The sequence below is a fragment of the Pseudophryne corroboree genome, chromosome 11 (genome assembly GCF_028390025.1).
Source record: "Pseudophryne corroboree isolate aPseCor3 chromosome 11, aPseCor3.hap2, whole genome shotgun sequence".
NCBI classification, from domain to species: domain Eukaryota; kingdom Metazoa; phylum Chordata; class Amphibia; order Anura; family Myobatrachidae; genus Pseudophryne; species Pseudophryne corroboree.
This window is the reverse complement of record NC_086454.1, coordinates 190,436,617-190,459,872: the sequence shown is the minus strand read 5'-3', so window position 1 is coordinate 190,459,872 and position 23,256 is coordinate 190,436,617. Positions and strand designations below refer to the sequence as shown.

Sequence of the window (23,256 nt, the reverse complement as noted above, 5' to 3'; positions counted from 1 at the left end):
TCCTCCAATGTCCCCCAACTGTGCACCAAGTGAGAGCGGAGTGCCGATCAGTTGGCTGTGCTGTACCGTAAACTGACTGAGAAGACAGAGTGAAGCGACTCAGTGAGGAAGGTGACGCGCTGTCACTGCCTGTGAGGAGGGAGTCAGGAGAGCAGCGCAGCAGGCAGTAGTGCGTACTGGCAGTCCAATAAGTGGTATTATTTATTTATTTATTTATTACCAGTTATTTATATAGCGCACACATATTCCACAGCGCTTTACAGAGAATATTTGCTAATTCACATCAGTCCCTGTCCCAGTGGAGCTTACAATCTATATTCCCTATCACATGTACACGCACACACATTCATGCTAGGGTTAATTTTGTTGGGAGCCAATTAACCTACCAGTATATTTTTGAATTGTGGGAGGAAACCGGAGTACCCGGAGGAAACCAACGCAAGTACGGGGAGAATATACAAACTCCGCACAGTTTGGGCCATGGTAGGAATCGAACCCATGACCTCAGTGCTGTGAGGCAGTAATGCTAACCATTACACCATCCGTACACTGTTAATAAATAAAATAAATCTGTGTATTTTTTTCTCTCAAAGTATGTCCGTCTCCTTGGGCACAGTTTCTAGACTGAGTCTGGTAGGAGGGGCATAGTGGGAGGAGCCAGCCCACACTATTAAACTCTTAAAGTGCCAATGGCTCCTGTTGGACCTGTCTATACCACATGGTATGACCCAAAAAAGGGGGACAAGGAGTTGTGATCTCACTCACATAGGGGAATGGTGGGCATGGCTCACACAGGAGAAAAGGGGAGGCATGGCTCACATATGGGTTTTGGGAAAGGGGGACATGGATCACACAGGTGGAAGGGGGATATCATTCACAAACAGGGGAAGGGGGAGGAGCATGGCTAAAACAGAGGCAAGGGGTGATATCAACCACACAGGTGAATGGGTACATGGCTCATAAAGGGGCAAGGGTAAGGGGGGATACATGGCTCCCACTGGGGGAAGGAATGGGACATGGTTCACACAAGCACCAAGGGAATGGGTTGGACACAGTGTCCTCTAGTTATAATAAAAGGGAGAGACATGCCAAGCAGCCACATAGAGGGTGCCACAGCCTGAGGCTTAGACACAGTGTGATCATTGAGTTTGTAAGTTTTGATTTTCCTATTGGCACCAATGTGTTTGTTCTTTTCCATGTGAAGCCAATGTGTTTTATTATTTTCATTGTGGTAACCTATGTGCTGTATTATTTTCCTGTGGCGACCCGTGTACTGAATAATTTTCTAATGGCAGCCTAGGTGCTGTATTCTTTTTGATTGTGGAGCAACGGATCGGAGAAGCCTGCAAGCCTACCGCTGTTACTTACACCGGACCAGTCTGCCGGCAGACACCCACATCCTCTGGACTAGTGAGGCGCAAGCCCCCAGTACGGGAAACATGTTTCAGGTCAGTGGGGAAAGATAAATCTGACCATCATCCCACGGAGAACTTACACATGTTAGCCTGTGTTCCCTTCACCAGAAGGACATTCCCTTCTTCATAAGGACCTATTGCGGTCAGAAGTTTATATAGACCTTAAAAGAGCATTTAGTGCAATCACGGTACAAAAAAGAACAGTGACATACAAAGAGTGTACCTTGGGACAAGAGCACAATACAATTATAGACAGAGTAAAACGCTGACGCGTATCTGTCTTTCTTATACTGTTTCGTTTTGTCAGTGTATATGTTTGTCTTGTATACCGGTATTAGGATTATTATTTTTATATATTTATATAATTTTTACTAAAATCATTTATAATAAACACATTTATTTACAAAGAATATATGCCTAGACTTTGTTTATAGTGAGCGCGGGGGATCCTTCTCTATTTTCCTAGATGCTGTATTATTTTCTTGCAGTTACCTATGTACTGTATTATGTTCCTGCGGGAGCTTATGTGCTGTATTATGTTCCTGTGGTGGCCTATGTGCTTTATTATATTCCTGTTGGGGTATATGTGCTTTTTGTGGTGGCCTAGTGCCAGTGTATGTGGTTTTTCCCTATCTTTGCCAATGAGTGTGTGTGTGTTTACCTACAATGCGGTCAGTAATGTAGGGTAGATTATAGAGGGATCTGTAATGTAGTGTAGTTTACAATGGAGTTAGTAATGTAGTGTCAGGTATAGAGGTGTCAGTGATTTAGTGAAGGGTATAGAGGGGACAGTAATGTAGTATAAAGTACATATGTGGTCAGTGATATAAAGTAGGGTACAGAGGGATCAGTAATTTAGTGTAGGGCAGTGGTTCTCAAACTGTGTGCCTAGGCACCCTGGAGTGCTTTGGGGCACTTGCAGGGGTGCCTTGGATTGGTGATCCATGAACAATTCAAATTATTTATGGTCAATTTGATAAGCAAAACCAGTACTGATGGCTGTCAATTATAAAATATGTGGACCTAAAGAAATGTTGTCCCTTACTACGTAACTGAGCCTAAGGGTGACATATAAACACAATTTACTTGATTGAATATTTCTTTCTAAATTTCTCAATAAGAAACTTTTGGCCTAGGGGTACTGTGAGAAAATTCTGATGCTCTAGTGATTCAAAAACATTTGGGAACCACTGACGTAGGGTATAAAGGGGTCAATAGTTTAGAGTAGGGTATAGAGGTGTCATTGATTTAGTGTAGGGTATAGAGATGTCAGTGATGTAGTATAGGGTACAGAGGGGTCAGTAATTTAGTGTAGGGTATAAATGGGTCAATAGTTTAGTGTAGGGTATAGAGGTGTCAGTGATTTAGTGTAGAGTATAGAGGGGTCAGTGATGTAGTGGCAGGAATAGAAGTCTAATTTTAAAATTCTAATTTTTTTTGTAAGGGGGGCACAACATTTATCTTCCCCCTGGGCAACTGGGATGAAGTTACGCCACTGGCTACAACCAGTATAGGGGTCAGAGTCTCAAGTGACTGTAGCAACTAAATAAGATTCTGACAATACAAGAAATTGTTCTAGGCAGATGCAGACAGGCACAGTATTGATAAATAGATGTAGCTTGGCTTAGTAGGTTTAAGTGTCTCCATTGCCTAGCGACCAGTGGGAAACCGCCGTCCAGAAGTACTTGGCTGTCTCAGTCACCTAGCAATGACCGGAACTCGAATAGCAGATGAGCCTGTGTATGCTATGAACAGTGCCTGACGCCAGTAAAGACACTGTGTTTTACCGGAAAACCTGCCCACTGAGTCCTTATTTCCAGTACCCATTTTACTATATATATATATATATATATATATATATATATATAAGCAATAGAAATACAGTGCCACATGCGTATGTGAAAACACAATATCAATGGTCACTATCAACAAAAAAAACACTCCCTTAGCACTATAAGGTGTCACTATAGGGTGTCAGCTATAAGGATTCAGCATTGGTAAGGTGCTGTTTAGGTGGAGATATGGGTGGAGGAATAGGGGTAACAGTGACCAAATGTGTGTTTTTTTTTAAATAATGTTAAATATATCTGAAGAAAGATAAAAAATGGAATACAAATAGAGGTGGAACTAATTTTAGGTAAAAAGTATAACAGACGGTTTTATTATAAATTAACATAGAAGCTAAACTAACAGGGGGATCTATAAAAATGTTTACAAAAGAACATACGAAAAGGTTAAAAAAATGGATAAAGAATTTTTTAAGAGACTAAAATACAAAAAACACAAAAAACATTTAGAATGAGAGAATTAGAGCTTATCTTAAATGTGGAGGGTCAATGATGTACACCCAACTGACCAGGAAGCAGCAGACAGATGGAGCTAGGAAGTTCCAGTGTACTAAAGAGAGAGGGGTGTGGTTCGTTTTATCGACAGTATCTAGGTCGACAATGTTTAGGTCGACCACTATAGGTCGACAGTCACTAGGTCGACGTGGATGGAAAGTCGACAGGGTTTCTAGGTCGACATGTGCTAGGTCGACAGGTCTAAAGGTCGACATGAGGAAATTTTTTTGTGTGTGTGTCGTTTTCTTCGTAGAGTGACCGGGATCCCAAATTAGTGCACCGCGTCCCCTCGCATGGCTCGCTTCGCTCGCCATGCTTCGGGCATGGTGCCTTCGCTCCGCTACCGCTTCGCTCGGCACACTTTACCGTTCCAATCGTAGTCCACGTGGATCGTTAAGTATGAAAAAATAAAAAAAAATAAAAAATTTTGAAAAACTCATGTCGACCTTTAGACCTGTCGACCTAGCACATGTCGACCTAGAAACCCTGTCGACCTTCCATCCATGTCGACCTAGTGACTGCGACCTATAGTGGTCGACCTAAACATTGTCGACCTAGACACTGTCGATCTTCAGACCGGATCCCAGAGAGAGACAAGGGCTCCCACGGTAACTGAGGACTATAACTGGCAGGTCCTGCCAAGACTGAATGCCAAATAAAGGGTTAAGCAGCATATTACACAGCTCACTCAGCCAGGACCCCTTTTAATGAATAACCTTGTGCAGGTCAAGCTTAGACATATTACTGGTCCTGTGGTGCCCATTTTGATCATAGGTTGTGGTGGCCATTTTTCAGTAGCCTTGGAATGCAGACCTCGTATATTCACTGTTAGGTGCAGGGTCAGCTTATATAGAAATATAGAACGAGAAAAATATCTTTGAGTATTATTCACTGGTGCTTACACATTATTAAATATTGGAAGATAGGAGATGTATAGATGAAAAGGGATGCAGGCTAATACAAATTATATTAAAAAATTGAATAATAAAAAAGGGGGTACAAAAAGTATATCTGTTAATATATACAGTATATATATATATCACGAAGCGAGAGAATCAGAGAAAGAGAGTGAGACAGCTGCAGCCACCGGTATCAGCAGTGAGCGCACCCTAATTTATTGATGAGAGATTTCTGGATACAAGACCCCTAAATGTCTATGCTGACTTTTCATCTTAATCTGGTACGCTCAACTGGGTGTTTGTGGGGATATCATTGTTAATCCAGAAGTATTACGCTATGCGGCGATTCCGTCTTCTCTGATTTATAGATGGTGTTGTTGGTGAGAAATATCCTGACTGGCATCTTACTATTAGGCGTGGTTTAAAGATTTCATCTGGTACGCATTTATATTTTCTCAAGTGTCATTATAACACTTTAAAGAACTTACTGCACCATAGGCGCTTGTTCTTCTCCATCCTCTTTTGCTATATATATATATATATATAAATCTGCTAAAGGTGACGCTAATATAACCATGCAACGGGTACTAGGAAGGGAGAGTAGCATTTTTTATGGAGTTATATATGGATTTCAAATGATCAGCCGGAGATCTATATGTCATGATGGGGAAACATAAAAGCTAGAGAACTTATTTGAAATAAAGACCTGGAAATATTTTGAGGGGACATATTACAAAGTAAATATTACTTACTGCAGAGTGTGCAGTTATTCTAGGGTGACAGTGCAGAGGTGATACGTGAGAAAGGTTATAAAGGATATAAACAATTATCCATAAATATATTTATTCAAGTAGATATATATATATATATATATATATATATATAGGGAAATGTGGATAAGCTGCATCTTAGTGAATAAATGAAAGTGCTACACGTAGTGGCACAGTTAAGTGATATAGAGGATATATTTGTTTATTAGCTTAACTTATGGCTGATAGGGAAATATGAAGATTTGTAATTATTAGGGATCAAGAGTGAATATATGAAAGTAATATATATAGACTGATGACATAACTATCTGTTTGTATATAGATACCAAAGGGCCATAACCATGGTAAGGCCTTATTAGTACAGTACTTGATCTTCCCAGGTGGTCTCCCACCTGGTACTGAACAAGCCCAACACTGCTTAGCTTCCAAGATCGGACAGAGTTGGGCGTGAAACCAGTGTGGTGTGACTGTAGGTTACGGCACAAACATCAGAGAATCATTATCATTCTGATAATATCTTTATTGTGTCTAATCAAGGTACAAGGTAGAAGAGTGAAAGGAAAAAGAATAGGGAATGTGGCTGGGGTGAATGGAAACGGTGTCACAGAGTTCTTATACTGAGTAAAATACAAAAAACACTAAACACTAAATGAGTTTTTTTCAACAGTATTCACTAGAGAGGACCCAATTCAGGGACTGACACACAATCTCAATAATGACAATATCACACTGATAGGTACTTATTTAAGCGAGGAAGTAGTCTGTGACCGATTAAAACATTTAAAGATTAATAAATCACCAGGGCCCGATGGTATTCATCCAAGGGTTTTAATGGAGCTTCACTCTGAACTGGAAAAACCACTATCTTTGATCTTTGAGGATTCAGTTATATCAGGTATGGTTCCCAAAGACTGGCGTATAGCGGAAGTAGTGCCTATATTCAAAAAGGGAAGTAAAGCTGAACCAGGTAATTATAGACCAGTTAGTCTTACATCTATAGTGGGGAAAGTATTGGAAGGTATTCTAAGAGATAGTATTCAGAAGTTCCTTGAAACCAATAAGGTCATTAAAAGGAATCAACATGGGTTTATGAAGGACAGATCCTGTCAAACCAACTTACTTGGCTTTTATGAAACAGTAAGCGCAAACCTAGATCAGGGTAAAGACGTGGATGTAATCTTTTTAGACTTTGCCAAAGCGTTCGATACTGTACCACACATGAGACTTATATACAAGCTACAAGAATCAGGGCTAGGAAGCACAATATGCACTTGGGTCAAAAACTGGTTAGATAATAGGAAGCAGCGCGTTGTGGTTAATGGATCTTTTTCAACTTGGACTGAAGTGCTAAGTGGTGTGCCGCAAGGCTCAGTATTAGGACCGCTATTGTTCAATATTTTCATTAACGACCTAACAGAAGGTCTAGAGAGCATGGTGTCAATTTTTGCAGATGATACCAAATTGTGTAAGGCTATAAATACAGAGGAGGATGCCGAGTCTCTTCAGAACGACTTAGTTAAATTAGAAGCATGGGCAGCCAAATGGAGAATGCGCTTCAACACAGACAAGTGTAAGGTAATGCACTGTGGTAACAAGAACAAAAATTACACCTACCTACTAAATGGGGTAAAATTAGGGGATTCTGTACTGGAAAAGGACTTAGGTGTCCTCATAGATAGCAAGCTAAGAAGTAGTATCCAAAGTAGGACTGCAGCAAAGAAGGCTAATAAGATATTAGCATGCATAAAACGGGGTATTGATGCTAGGGACGAGAGTATTATACTCCCGTTATATAAATCACTAGTGAGGCCACACCTTGAATACTGTGTACAGTTCTGGGCACCGTACTACAAAAAGGATATCCTGGAGCTTGAAAAGGTACAGAGGAGGGCGACCAAACTAATTAAGGGCATGGAGACGATGGAATACAAGGAAAGGCTTGAAAGACTAGGCCTGTTTACATTGGAAAAGCGGAGACTAAGAGAGGATATGATCAACATCTACAAATATATAAGGGGACAATACACAGAGCTTGCGCGGGACCTGTTTTTGGTTAGATCAACACAGAGGACTCGTGGACACTCGCTCAGGTTAGAGGAGAGGAGATTCCGCACAATACGGCGTAAAGGCTTTTTCACGGTAAGGACAATACGTGTTTGGAATTCCCTGCCCGAGGGAGTTGTAATGGTGGAATCTGTCAACACCTTTAAGAATGGGTTAGATAAATTCCTATTGGAAAAGGATATCCAGGGGTATGGTGCATAGTCATGCATTATAGTTACTATAAATAGGGATAAAATGCAATGGCTGACAGCAGCATCAGTCAGAAATTTTAGTCAAATCATCATGCATAGGACACCACAAATAGGTTGAACTCGATGGACAATTGTCTTTTTTCAACCTCAGATACTATGTTACTATGTTACTATGTAATGGGCAACTTCATAGGAATGGAGAAATGTCATAATCTTCATTGAAGCCCATGTGATGCATGGTTTTGAGTTGAAAGATCCAAAACATTTCCCGTTGGGACAGTCTGTTTGCCATGTCTCCGCCCCTCTCGCCCATTTGTACGTGTTTGATAGCTTTAAGGGACATTTCTTCTGGGTTGGAATTATGTGTAGAGTTGAAGTGTCTATAAATGAGGTGGGTATCCAATTTATTCTCAAGCGTGGTATTGCAGTTCGTAAACTCCTTAATTTTGAACTCCTGAGTACTGTCCAAGTTGGTAAAGGTTCTTCTATTAGCGTTCAGGTACTTGCAAATATTACACAACCCACACTTGTAGGCTCCTTTGCATTTTGGGAAAGAATTGTTGGTGCCTCTAGAGGGCAGTTCACGTAGCATGCTTGGTGCAAGGATAGTTTTCAATTTTTTAGACTTGCAGAATATGATGTTCGGCTTATCCTGGAGGATCTCTTTGAGTACTGGATCCATCAGGAGTATTCCCCAGTGGACCCTGAGTGAAGTCCTGATGGCATTTGGATGATGGTTGTAGGTGGTAATAAAAGCGGTGGATTCTTTTTTTCTCATATATATATATATATATATATATATATATATATGAGAAATACAAGTAAAAAGACAGAGGGTGCTATACCATATGTGATATGTGTTCTTTTGAAAAGTCAGATGATGAATAAGAGTGTCCTTTTGAAACAGTAACCAATCTCAAGTTATTAAAACAAGTTTATTCTGCTTGAGTCCTCATTGGTATACCAATGATGGGAGTTTGTACATCCCATACACACTGGGCGGGATGTACTAACCCCCGTCCGTCCGCTTATCGATGCGGAGGGTATCGCCATCCTTTTGTGGCAATACCCTATAGAAGCTTATGGGCTTCTTACCGCATCCTGCTGCCTCCGCCGCCACCCCACACCGCTCACGACGACCCCGCTCACCTCCATAAAGTCAGCCTCCTGGTGCGGCTCCACGATGCTGGTGCGGCCCCATACCTCCTCCTTCCCTGCAGCACAGCCAATTGTCCTTCTGGCTGTGGGAGGGAAGAGGAAGACCCTGGGGACTCCCTGCACACATCATCTCCCAGGTCTGGGAGGTGACAGAGACCCCTGCAGTCCACACTACTAACATCGCAGGGGACCTCTGTCACCGCATTGCGATGTTAATCGCATATGTTAGTACATATACGATCAGCATCACTGCAAGGGGCGGAGATGTATTTTAATACATCCCGCCCTCTGAAAATATATTTCTCCACCAAATCACCCAAAAACAAGGGCCCAATGGCCAGTCATTAGTTAATAGCAAAAATATTTAATTCTTGATAAAATTATACACAGGCTTTAAAATTTACTTACAGCTAACGGCTTTGAATTTGGGTTTGCTTTGACATCCTACCTTCATTCTTGGTGATGATGGTGTTTTCCAATGCATTGACTGGCATTCTGTCGCCATGTCATACTGGAAGATGCATTTCATCACTGGTAATAACTTTATCTTAAAAAAAGTGAATTCACTTGAATTTGTTGCAAAATGTCGGTACAAATTTGCTTTCAATTTTCTTTCTGCTCTGCAATGAGAAGCATAGGAACCAGCTTAGCACAAACACTTGTCATGTTAAGATCTTGATTTTCTAAATTTTGTCCACATTTTTATTTGTTTTTGATGTGCAAAGACTTCCAGGATGTTCGTCATCTTTGACATCCTCATGTCACTCAAACATATGTGCACTTGACATACAATCTGCCCTGTAGGCCTCTGTTAGCATACGGAAAGATTCAGTGGGCATTTTGTTCAATTTAACAAAAAATTTAAAGTTGACATGTTTCTCTACTTTTGAATTAAGCATTTTTATTATGCATAGGAAAAACACAACTTCTTTGAATGCTGTGTAACAGCAAACTACAGTATCTGTGCAAGAGATGTGAAACCTGCTAAACCATTTTGGGATAGTCCAAGATCAATGCCCCCACTCCCTTTCAACTCACAGAGCATGATTTATTTTTTTCAAGTACAGTCCTTAAGGTGGACATGCCACCGAAACAGCTGTTAGACTGGGTGTGGTCAATAGATTTACAGTAAACAGATAGACAGTCAATACATCAACCCCATATGGTTGACAAGCAAATGGTCGACAGTGCCAAATAGCCATCAATGTCTAAGGTCAATAAGATCAAAATATTGACATGCAAATGGTTGACACAACTTTATTAAGTTTTTGCGGGTGTCATTTAGTATGTTTCATCATATGTGACCGCATACCTTCGCTAGGTTCGCTTTGCTCACCATGCTTCGGCCAAGTTATTATTCCCAATCGTAGTCCATGTGGAAGGTAAATTAAGCAAAAGTTGAAAAAATATATAAAAAAATTAAAAATAAAAATAAACTTGTGTCAACTTTTTGTGTGTTGACCATTGTCATGTTGAAACCATCAACATTTTGTACCTGTGAACTGTAGACACAGTCAACATTTTACCTGTTGACCTTTTGACCATGTCACCCTTTTGACCATGTCGACCTATTGAAGGCCGACCATATGGGGTCAACCTATTGGCTGTCTAACTAGACCAGGGTTGGGCAATGTTTTCAGCTGGTGGCCACTTAACACTTCCAGTGAATGTTCATGGGCGGCACACAAAATATCTTGTATATACAATACCTATCACAAAAATGCTGTACGTTGTTTTATAAAGATTATTTTTATTAAACATTTTACAAGGCAAGCAGTGCAAGAAAAGTGACACTAATACAATCTAGAAAACATAAAATGTCAAGGTAGCAGTACAAGGAACAGGAATGGAGGAAGACGAGGGAAAGAGAGGAAACTAGGAACAGTAGAATTATGAATATTCGAGCCTTGGTACAGTCAAAGTGAGCGTCAATTGGAAAATAAAGAATCAATAACAATCAAAAGTGGATTCAACAATAACATTAAAAAAACACTCAGTTGGATGAATGAAACCTCTGATGCACATTAACCAGAGAAGCAAAGTCAGGCATCATCTCTGTTGTGGCAATATGGGAGGTAATTCCAAGTTGATCGCTCGTTGCCGATTTTTGCTATATTGCGATTAGTCGCTTACTATGCATGCGCAAGGTTCGCAGAGCGCATGCGCTTAGTTATTTTACACAAAAGTTAGGTTTTTTACTCACAGCATAACAAAGCTTTTTCATCGCTGTGCTGATCGGAGTGTGATTGACAGGAATTGGGTGTTTCTGGGCGGAAACTGGCCGTTTTATGGGAGTGTGCGGAAAAACGCAGGCGTTCGAGTTGTAAAACGCAGGAGTGGCTGGAGAAACGGGGGAGTGGTTGGGCAAACGCTGGGTGTGTTTGTGACGTCAAACCAGGAACGAAAAGGACTGAGCTGGTCGCAATGGCTGAGTAAGTCTGGAGCTACTCAGAAACTGCTAAGAAATTTCTATTCGCAATTCTGCTAATCTTTTGTTCGCAATTCTGCTATGCTAATATACACTCCCAGAGGGCGGCGGCCTAGCATGTGCAATGCTGCTAAAATCTGCTAGCGAGCGAACAACTCGGAATGAGGGCCATGGTTTTGCCCAACTGCTAACAAAATTCCTGCTGCGATCAACTTGGAATTACCCCCATGGAGCACAGCTGCAAGATACTCATCATTCATGGAAGATCTGTATTGTGACTTGTTTAATTTTATCACAAAAAATGCCTGCTTGCATATGTAGGTTGAGCCAAATAACACAAGCATCTTCCGTGCATGGGCCTTGATCTCTGGAAAGTTTTGTCCATTGACAGAAGTAGCAGAGGTTCTGCTCTTTAAGCAATGTATCACACTGCAGGTCAATAAGCTCAAGTTGAAGATCACAAGGAGTGTTGTTGACATCAAATGTGAAAGGTGAGAAGACCAATGATACATTTTTTTCAGTTGTTTTGAAATCATTGAATCTTCGTGAAAATTCACCATGTAAAGCAAGTATTGATGGTGCATATTTTTCCAGATTTTTGTCTGAAACCGCAACCTGCTGCAAAGTGTAGAAAAGAGTGAACTGCTTGTTTCCTAAGTGGTGGGAGTAAAGCAGCAATTTTGTCATAAATGACTTCACACTAAAATGCAGATCAGGGCCCTCATTCCGAGTTGGTCGCTGAGATTCATCGCATCGCAAATGTACGAAAACTAAGTGTCTGCGCATGCGCAAAAGCGTAAATACGCATGCGCGAGTACATACGTACGACATTAGTGCAAAAATGCCAAATTTAAACCAACACGTAACTGGCAAACGAAAACGAGGAGTGGCGGAGGCGTGGCGGAGGCGTGGCGGAGGCGTGACTTCGCAATGCTCCGACATGGGCGTGAAAGTGGGCGTACAGTGTGGGAGTATGCAACTCGCAATGGGCGTGTTTTTCGCAATTATACCTTATCGCTGTTAAATCTAACATAGAAAACCGTAGCAACCTTCACGCAGCAGCCGAGTAGGTCTGCAGTTACTCTACATTTGCGAAGTACTGTTACCAAGTGTGTATGCAGTAATTAGCTGTTAATTGGAGAGCACATTCATCTGATGGCCAATTACTAGCTAATTACTGCGCAGATGAAAGTTAGCAAATAGCAATTGTCTGAACCAACATTACATGTTTATTCTACTCACATATAAATCACACACACTGCCAAATAAGGTTGTTTTTAGTGTTAAAGTTGGTGTGTAAACATTTTTAATTTTATTTTTAATGTTTGTAAGAATAACAAATACAAACAAGTGAAATAAACATTTAAATTTAAAGCTGCAACATTTTTGCTAAAGAAACCGACACCCACATAATGCAGCATACCCTTTCATTTTGTCAGAAATGTAACATTAATTTTTGTTTATAATATTTGACAATGTTTTAAATGATGTCCTGTTGATCAATAGATAAATCTAAAAAGTGTTGTGTCAGTTTACTTAATATGGACATTAAAGTGTGGTGCAAAGTAGAGATGAGCGCCTGAAATTTTTCGGGTTTTGTGTTTTGGTTTTGGGTTCGGTTCCGCGGCCGTGTTTTGGGTTCGAACGCGTTTTGGCAAAACCTCACCGAATTTTTTTTGTCGGATTCGGGTGTGTTTTGGATTCGGGTGTTTTTTTCAAAAAACACTAAAAAACAGCTTAAATCATAGAATTTGGGGGTCATTTTGATCCCAAAGTATTATTAACCTCAAAAACCATAATTTACACTCATTTTCAGTCTATTCTGAATACCTCACACCTCACAATATTATTTTTAGTCCTAAAATTTGCACCGAGGTCGCTGTGTGAGTAAGATAAGCGACCCTAGTGGCCGACACAAACACCGGGCCCATCTAGGAGTGGCACTGCAGTGTCACGCAGGATGTCCCTTCCAAAAAACCCTCCCCAAACAGCACATGACGCAAAGAAAAAAAGAGGCGCAATGAGGTAGCTGTGTGAGTAAGATTAGCGACCCTAGTGGCCGACACAAACACCGGGCCCATCTAGGAGTGGCACTGCAGTGTCACGCAGGATGGCCCTTCCAAAAAACCCTCCCCAAACAGCACATGACGCAAAGAAAAAAAGAGGCGCAATGAGGTAGCTGTGTGAGCAAGATTAGCGACCCTAGTGGCCGACACAAACACCGGGCCCATCTAGGAGTGGCACTGCAGTGTCACGCAGGATGGCCCTTCCAAAAAACCCTCCCCAAACAGCACATGACGCAAAGAAAAAAAGAGGCGCAATGAGGTAGCTGTGTGAGTAAGATTAGCGACCCTAGTGGCCGACACAAACACCGGGCCCATCTAGGAGTGGCACTGCAGTGTCACGCAGGATGGCCCTTCCAAAAAACCCTCCCCAAACAGCACATGACGCAAAGAAAAAAAGAGGCGCAATGAGGTAGCTGTGTGAGTAAGATTAGCGACCCTAGTGGCCGACACAAACACCGGGCCCATCTAGGAGTGGCACTGCAGTGTCACGCAGGATGTCCCTTCCAAAAAACCCTCCCCAAACAGCACATGACGCAAAGAAAAAAAGAGGCGCAATGAGGTAGCTGACTGTGTGAGTAAGATTAGCGACCCTAGTGGCCGACACAAACACCGGGCCCATCTAGGAGTGGCACTGCAGTGTCACGCAGGATGTCCCTTCCAAAAAAACCCTCCCCAATCAGCACATGATGCAAAGAAAAAGAAAAGAAAAAAGAGGTGCAAGATGGAATTGTCCTTGGGCCCTCCCACCCACCCTTATGTTGTATAAACAAAACAGGACATGCACACTTTAACCAACCCATCATTTCAGTGACAGGGTCTGCCACACGACTGTGACTGATATGACGGGTTGGTTTGGACCCCCCCCAAAAAAGAAGCAATTAATCTCTCCTTGCACAAACTGGCTCTACAGAGGCAAGATGTCCACCTCATCTTCACCCTCCGATATATCACCGTGTACATCCCCCTCCTCACAGATTATCAATTCGTCCCCACTGGAATCCACCATCTCAGCTCCCTGTGTACTTTGTGGAGGCAATTGCTGCTGGTCAATGTCTCCGCGGAGGAATTGATTATAATTCATTTTAATGAACATCATCTTCTCCACATTTTCTGGATGTAACCTCGTACGCCGATTGCTGACAAGGTGAGCGGCGGCACTAAACACTCTTTCGGAGTACACACTTGTGGGAGGGCAACTTAGGTAGAATAAAGCCAGTTTGTGCAAGGGCCTCCAAATTGCCTCTTTTTCCTGCCAGTATAAGTACGGACTGTGTGACGTGCCTACTTGGATGCGGTCACTCATATAATCCTCCACCATTCTATCAATGTTGAGAGAATCATATGCAGTGACAGTAGACGACATGTCCGTAATCGTTGTCAGGTCCTTCAGTCCGGACCAGATGTCAGCATCAGCAGTCGCTCCAGACTGCCCTGCATCACCGCCAGCGGGTGGGCTCGGAATTCTGAGCCTTTTCCTCGCACCCCCAGTTGCGGGAGAATGTGAAGGAGGAGATGTTGACAGGTCGCGTTCCGCTTGACTTGACAATTTTGTCACCAGCAGGTCTTTCAACCCCAGCAGACCTGTGTCTGCCGGAAAGAGAGATCCAAGGTAGGCTTTAAATCTAGGATCGAGCACGGTGGCCAAAATGTAGTGCTCTGATTTCAACAGATTGACCACCCGTGAATCCTTGTTAAGCGAATTAAGGGCTGCATCCACAAGTCCCACATGCCTAGCGGAATCGCTCCCTTTTAGCTCCTTCTTCAATGCCTCCAGCTTCTTCTGCAAAAGCCTGATGAGGGGAATGACCTGACTCAGGCTGGCAGTGTCTGAACTGACTTCACGTGTGGCAAGTTCAAAGGGCATCAGAACCTTGCACAACGTTGAAATCATTCTCCACTGCACTTGAGACAGGTGCATTCCATCTCCTATATCGTGCTCAATTGTATAGGCTTGAATGGCCTTTTGCTGCTCCTCCAACCTCTGAAGCATATAGAGGGTTGAATTCCACCTCGTTACCACTTCTTGCTTCAGATGATGGCAGGGCAGGTTCAGTAGTTTTTGGTGGTGCTCCAGTCTTCTGTACGTGGTGCCTGTACGCCGAAAGTGTCCCGCAATTTTTCTGGCCACCGACAGCATCTCTTGCACGCCCCTGTCGTTTTTAAAAAAATTCTGCACCACCAAATTCAAGGTATGTGCAAAACATGGGACGTGCTGGAATTTGCCCATATTTAATGCACACACAATATTGCTGGCGTTGTCCGATGCCACAAATCCACAGGAGAGTCCAATTGGGGTAAGCCATTCCGCGATGATCTTCCTCAGTTGCCGTAAGAGGTTTTCAGCTGTGTGCGTATTCTGGAAAGCGGTGATACAAAGCGTAGCCTGCCTAGGAAAGAGTTGGCGTTTGCGAGATGCTGCTACTGGTGCTGCCGCTGCTGTTCTTGCGGCGGGAGTCCATACATCTACCCAGTGGGCTGTCACAGTCATATAGTCCTGACCCTGCCCTGCTCCACTTGTCCACATGTCCGTGGTTAAGTGGACATTGGGTACAACTGCATTTTTTAGGAGACTGGTGAGTCTTTTTCTGACGTCCGTGTACATTCTCGGTATCGCCTGCCTAGAGAAGTGGAACCTAGATGGTATTTGGTAACGGGGGCACACTGCCTCAATAAATTGTCTAGTTCCCTGTGAACTAACGGCGGATACCGGACGCACGTCTAACACCAACATAGTTGTCAAGGACTCAGTTATCCGCTTTGCAGTAGGATGACTGCTGTGATATTTCATCTTCCTCGCAAAGGACTGTTGAACAGTCAATTGCTTACTGGAAGTAGTACAAGTGGGCTTACGACTTCCCCTCTGGGATGACCATCGACTCCCAGCGGCAACAACAGCAGCGCCAGCAGCAGTAGGCGTTACACGCAAGGATGCATCGGAGGAATCCCAGGCAGGAGAGGACTCGTCAGACTTGCCAGTGACATGGCCTGCAGGACTATTGGCATTCCTGGGGAAGGAGGAAATTGACACTGAGGGAGTTGGTGGGGTGGTTTGCGTGAGCTTGGTTACAAGAGGAAGGGATTTACTGGTCAGTGGACTGCTTCCGCTGTCACCCAAAGTTTTTGAACTTGTCACTGACTTATTATGAATGCGCTGCAGGTGACGTATAAGGGAGGATGTTCCGAGGTGGTTAACGTCCTTACCCCTACTTATTACAGCTTGACAAAGGGAACACACGGCTTGACACCTGTTGTCCGCATTTCTGGTGAAATACCTCCACACCGAAGAGCTGATTTTTTTGGTATTTTCACCTGGCATGTCAACGGCCATATTCCTCCCACGGACAACAGGTGTCTCCCCGGGTGCCTGACTTAAACAAACCACCTCACCATCAGAATCCTCCTGGTCAATTTCCTCCCCAGCGCCAGCAACACCCATATCCTCCTCATCCTGGTGTACTTCAACACTGACATCTTCAATCTGACTATCAGGAACTGGACTGCGGGTGCTCCTTCCAGCACTTGCAGGGGGCGTGCAAATGGTGGAAGGCGCATGCTCTTCACGTCCAGTGTTGGGAAGGTCAGGCATCGCAACCGACACAATTGGACTCTCCTTGTGGATTTGGGATTTCAAAGAACGCACAGTTCTTTGCGGTGCTTTTGCCAGCTTGAGTCTTTTCAGTTTTCTAGCGAGAGGCTGAGTGCTTCCATCCTCATGTGAAGCTGAACCACTAGCCATGAACATAGGCCAGGGCCTCAGCCGTTCCTTGCCACTCCGTGTGGTAAATGGCATATTGGCAAGTTTACGCTTCTCCTCCGACAATTTTATTTTAGGTTTTGGAGTCCTTTTTTTACTGATATTTGGTGTTTTGGTTTTGACATGCTCTGTACTATGCCATTGGGCATCGGCCTTGGCAGACGACGTTGCTGGCATTTCATCGTCTCGGCCATGACTAGTGGCAGCAGCTTCAGCACGAGGTGGAAGTGGATCTTGATCTTTCCCTAATTTTGGAACCTCAACATTTTTGTTCTCCATATTTTAATAGGCACAACTAAAAGGCACCTCAGGTAAACAATGGAGATGGATGGATTGGATACTAGTATACAATTATGGACGGGCTGCCGAGTGCCGACACAGAGGTAGCCACAGCCGTGAACTACCGCACTGTACTGTGTCTGCTGCTAATATATAGACTGGTTGATAAAGAGATAGTATACTCGTAACTAGTATGTATGTATAAAGAAAGAAAAAAAAACCACGGTTAGGTGGTATATACAATTATGGACGGGCTGCCGAGTGCCGACACAGAGGTAGCCACAGCCATGAACTACCGCACTGTACTGTGTCTGCTGCTAATATATAGACTGGTTGATAAAGAGATAGTATACTCGTAACTAGTATGTATGTATAAAGAAAGAAAAAAAAAACACGGTTAGGTGGTATATACAATTATGGACGGGCTGCCGAGTGCCGACACAGAGGTAGCCACAGCCGTGAACTACCGCACTGTACTGTGTCTGCTGCTAATATATAGACTGGTTGATAAAGAGATAGTATACTCGTAACTAGTATGTATGTATAAAGAAAGAAAAAAAAACCACGGTTAGGTGGTATATACAATTATGGACGGGCTGCCGAGTGCCGACACAGAGGTAGCCACAGCCGTGAACTACCGCACTGTACTGTGTCTGCTGCTAATATATAGACTGGTTGATAAAGAGATAGTATACTCGTAACTAGTATGTATGTATAAAGAAAGAAAAAAAAACCACGGTTAGGTGGTATATACAATTATGGACGGGCTGCCGAGTGCCGACACAGAGGTAGCCACAGCCGTGAACTACCGCACTGTACTGTGTCTGCTGCTAATATATAGACTGGTTGATAAAGAGATAGTATACTCGTAACTAGTATGTATGTATAAAGAAAGAAAAAAAAACCACGGTTAGGTGGTATATACAATTATGGACGGGCTGCCGAGTGCCGACACAGAGGTAGCCACAGCCGTGAACTACCGCACTGTACTGTGTCTGCTGCTAATATATAGACTGGTTGATAAAGAGATAGTATACTCGTAACTAGTATGTATGTATAAAGAAAGAAAAAAAAACCACGGTTAGGTGGTATATACAATTATGGACGGGCTGCCGTGTGCCGACACAGAGGTAGCCACAGCCGTGAACTACCGCACTGTACTGTGTCTGCTGCTAATATATAGACTGGTTGATAAAGAGATAGTATACTCGTAACTAGTATGTATGTATAAAGAAAGAAAAAAAAACCACGGTTAGGTGGTATATACAATTATGGACGGGCTGCCGAGTGCCGACACAGAGGTAGCCACAGCCGTGAACTACCGCACTGTACTGTGTCTGCTGCTAATATATAGACTGGTTGATAAAGAGATAGTATACTCGTAACTAGTATGTATGTATAAAGAAAGAAAAAAAAACCACGGTTAGGTGGTATATACAATTATGGACGGGCTGCCGAGTGCCGACACAGAGGTAGCCACAGCCGTGAACTACCGCACTGTACTGTGTCTGCTGCTAATATATAGACTGGTTGATAAAGAGATAGTATACTCGTAACTAGTATGTATGTATAAAGAAAGAAAAAAAAACCACGGTTAGGTGGTATATACAATTATGGACGGGCTGCCGAGTGCCGACACAGAGGTAGCCACAGCCGTGAACTACCGCACTGTACTGTGTCTGCTGCTAATATATAGACTGGTTGATAAAGAGATAGTATACTCGTAACTAGTATGTATGTATAAAGAAAGAAAAAAAAACCACGGTTAGGTGGTATATACAATTATGGACGGGCTGCCGAGTGCCGACACAGAGGTAGCCACAGCCGTGAACTACCGCACTGTACTGTGTCTGCTGCTAATATAGACTGGTTGATAAAGAGATAGTATACTACTAATATTATATACTGGTGGTCAGGTCACTGGTCACTAGTCACACTGGCAGTGGCACTCCTGCAGCAAAAGTGTGCACTGTTTAATTTTAATATAATATTATGTACTCCTGGCTCCTGCTATAACCTATAACTGGCACTGCAGTAGTGCTCCCCAGTCTCCCCCACAATTATAAGCTGTGTGAGCTGAGCAGTCAGACAGATATATAATATATATAGATGATGCAGCACACTGGCCTGAGCCTGAGCAGTGCACACAGATATGGTATGTGACTGACTGAGTCACTGTGTGTATCGCTTTTTTCAGGCAGAGAACGGATATATTAAATAAACTGCACTGTGTGTCTGGTGGTCACTCACTATATAATATATTATGTAGTACTCCTGGCTCCTGCTATAACCTATAACTGGCACTGCAGTAGTGCTCCCCAGTCTCCCCCACAATTATAAGCTGTGTGAGCTGAGCAGTCAGACAGATATATAATATTATATATAGATAATAGATGATGCAGCACACTGGCCTGAGCCTGAGCAGTGCACACAGATATGGTATGTGACTGAGTCACTGTGTGCTGTGTATCGCTTTTTTCAGGCAGAGAACGGATTATAAATAAAAGTGGTGGTCACTGGTCACTATCAGCAAAACTCTGCACTGTACACTACTGAGTACTCCTAATGCTCCCCAAAATTAGTAAATCAAGTGTCTAAACGGAGAGGACGCCAGCCACGTCCTCTCCCTATCAATCTCAATGCACGTGTGAGAAAATGGCGGCGACGCGCGGCTCCTTATATAGAATCCGAGTCTCGCGATAGAATCCGAGCCTCGCGAGAATCCGACAGCGTCATGATGACGTTCGGGCGCGCTCGGGTTAACCGAGCAAGGCGGGAAGATCCGAGTCGCTCGGACCCGTGAAAAAAAACATGAAGTTCTGGCGGGTTCGGATTCAGAGAAACCGAACCCGCTCATCTCTAGTGCAAAGCATACCTGTATTTGTTGGATGATGCAATTTTGTGGCAGAAATTGCAGATTGGTCCACAAGTGTCTATATGCTGACCTAATTTTTCAGGAAATAACATTTACCTAATGCATTACCTTGAATAAATTGCACAATTTTTATTTTTTTTATTTTTTTATTACTGTAGTAATATTTCACAACATGAAAACAACATGGCTACACGTGAGTCTCACAGGCAGAGATGGACCAAGCAGCAAGCATATGGCACTGACACAAATGATAGAGCAGAACTTAGTACTCTGCAAAATTCAGCTTCTGACTAAATTATAATTTGTAATCAAAAATAATACATATTACACACCCTGCCACACAAAAATTTTGCCACAACTGAGAAAGAATTAGGATCCACCACACAAACACAACAATACATAGCACACTAGTAAGAGGAAGATGGCTCTGGTGTTTATGTTTATACCCAAAAACTCACAGGCTACAATACCTCCAAACATAAATAATACATTTCACTAAGAGGGAGTTATCCATTCTGGCCACACAAGCCAACTCCAAAATAACATAGAGGCAACATGAAAAACATGGGTGCTGCCCATCTGGAGAGACATCACTTTCTTTTTTTTCTCCCCGCCTGAGGCTGTTCTTCTTGGCTTGGTCTGCGGAGCGACCTTCGTTGGGCCTGCCCAGTGGGCTGTTCTTCCTGGGCAGGGGCAGGGGAGGGAGGCGATGTGGGTGGCTCTCTGCCACTGTGGGCAAGGGAGACAGCGATGGCCTGGAGCCCTTGCAAGATGTTATTTGCAAGGCTTTGGAATGAAGAGGCAAGTTGTTCTTGGCCCTGCCTGATCTCTGCCAGACCTTGGCAGAGTTGAGCAACACCTTGCTCAACACTGGTTCGGTGCTCAGTGAGCCGGACAGCTATCTGGCTTACCTCCCGGAGGATCCCGTCTTGAAACGCATTTAGGCTCTCACCATACCTAGCGATTTCAAGCAGGATCTCCGGGATAGCAGAGGGTTGGGTGGGGGGGCCAGTAGGAACCTGCAGAGGTGGGATTTGTGGCCCCACACTGGCAGACCCACTAGGTCCCTCCACCTCAGCCTCAGCCACATAACCCTCCTGTGACTCAAACTGATCATCTCCCTGTGCTGTGTTTTGTGGCAAGCAAATAGAAGAATGTGTGGGAAAAGAGTACAATAAAAAATTAGATTTAATTTTATAAATACTGTTTAAATTGCAGACAAATACATGTGTAAACTTACCTGGCAAGTCATGTCCCGTCAGGATCTCAGGCAGGTCCGTGTCCATATTTGACACCCCTTGGGCCTCCTCATAACTGATACAGGGCATCGCCATCTCCTCCAAGTCTGTAAACTCCACAGCGACAGATGGTCCTCCCCCTGTAGCCCTTGAGGCATTCCACTCCGCAGACCTCTTTGCCTTCAGGCGGGATTTGAAGTCGGCCCACCTACATATGTATTGTGAAAGAGGGGCAAAGTAGAGTATTATTATTTGTGTATGTAAATATCTAGGACACATGTTCTGCTTCTGTTTGCTATACATAACATCACATGTCACTACATTTTTAAGTCAACTTAGCACAGAAAAAGGACTGGCAAGATGCACTTACCGTCATCTAACTTCCTGCGATGTTCTGACGACAGAGCCAACTTCATTCACAGAATGTGTGATGTCCCTCCAGATGCGATCTTTTGTAGCAGCACCCATGTTTTTGGGGCCTCTATGTACTTTGGACATGGCCTGCGTGACCAAGACACGCAACTCCCTCTTAGTGAATGCTGGCTGTCTTTTCTTACGTCTGGAGGTAGCCTGTGAGGTTTCTTCCTGCTGCTCCTCACCATCTTCCTCCTCACTAGCAGCTTCTGTCTGTTGTGTTTGTGTGGCTAATGCTGATTCCTCCTCAGTTTGTCCAGTATGTGTGTGTGGCAGGGTATCCCCACTCAATTGTTGGGGCTCAGAACCTGACATTTGCAGAGTACTAGGTCCTGCCTGTTCAGAATCCGCAGAGGCGTATTCCAACATCCGTTTCTGGCACTCTAGGCGTTTTTTCGCCAATGCCATCTGCTGCTGTGCAATGCGGTCCATCTCTGCTGTTAATTCCTCACGAGAAGCCATGTTGGAGATGACGTGTGTACGGCCAGGTGTGTGCCTATTTATACCTACGTGCGACGCGTTCATTCACACAGGTGTACAGTATGGTAATCTTGCTATTGATTGCACTGCTTATTTAAGGGCCTACTTTGCACGCTGTGAGTGTTGGTAGTTTGGAGTTTGTCGTAGTTGCAGTTTGGTTTGTTGGCCCGTGCGTGAAGGTGCTAAAGTACTTTTCTGAGTGAGTAATTGTCAAGCATACCTTTGTCCGTTTGTTCGCGTTTAGCATATAGACAGTATTGCATACTTTTTGCGAAATTCCGTTTGTGAGTATTCGTGCATTCGTCTTGTTCAATTTTCCAGTTTTTTTTTTTTTTTGCTTTTGGATTATTAAATGTTTAATTTTGTAAATATATATTTTGATTGTACATTTTTAACACTAAACCTGTGCTTCAGTGTTGCTGTTGTGTGGACTAATGTTAAAATGTTGTTCTTACTGTCATTTTTGGTCTCTTGTAGGTGTCTTATTTGTGGTGACTTAAACCCGTTTTCTTTTAGTTCATTAGTGTGACCTCGAACACTAATTGGCATTTATTTTCTTTCTTTGGAGCAAGTAAGTCCCATTTGCCTGTGTTGGTGCCTGTTTGTGTTAATGGTCTCTATGTTGTTCTTACTGTCATTTTTGGTCTCTTGTAGGTGTCTTATTTGTGGTGACTTAAACCCGTTTTCTTTTAGTTCATTAGTGTGACCTCGAACACTAATTGGCATTTATTTTCTTTCTTTGGAGCAGGTAAGTCCCATTTGCCTGTGTTGGTGCCTGTTTGTGTTAATGGTCTCTATGTTGTTCTTACTGTCATTTTTGGTCTCTTGTAGGTGTCTTATTTGTGGTGACTTAAACCCGTTTTCTTTTAGTTCATTAGTGTGA

General features: G+C 43.2%; 1 long non-coding RNA gene and 1 pseudogene across 1 annotated transcript in view; one reads left to right on the top strand and one right to left on the bottom strand.

The window, feature by feature from the left end:
- The window catches only part of LOC134970094 (uncharacterized), a 45,327-nt gene that overhangs the window by 2,893 nt on the left and 19,178 nt on the right, over positions 1-23,256 (top strand). Inside the window, exon 2 of the long non-coding RNA XR_010189656.1 lies at positions 1,296-1,448. This is a non-coding gene — a long non-coding RNA (uncharacterized LOC134970094). The remainder of the gene's footprint in view (positions 1-1,295; positions 1,449-23,256) is intronic.
- On the bottom strand, positions 5,782-5,901 carry LOC134971492 (5S ribosomal RNA; annotated as a pseudogene).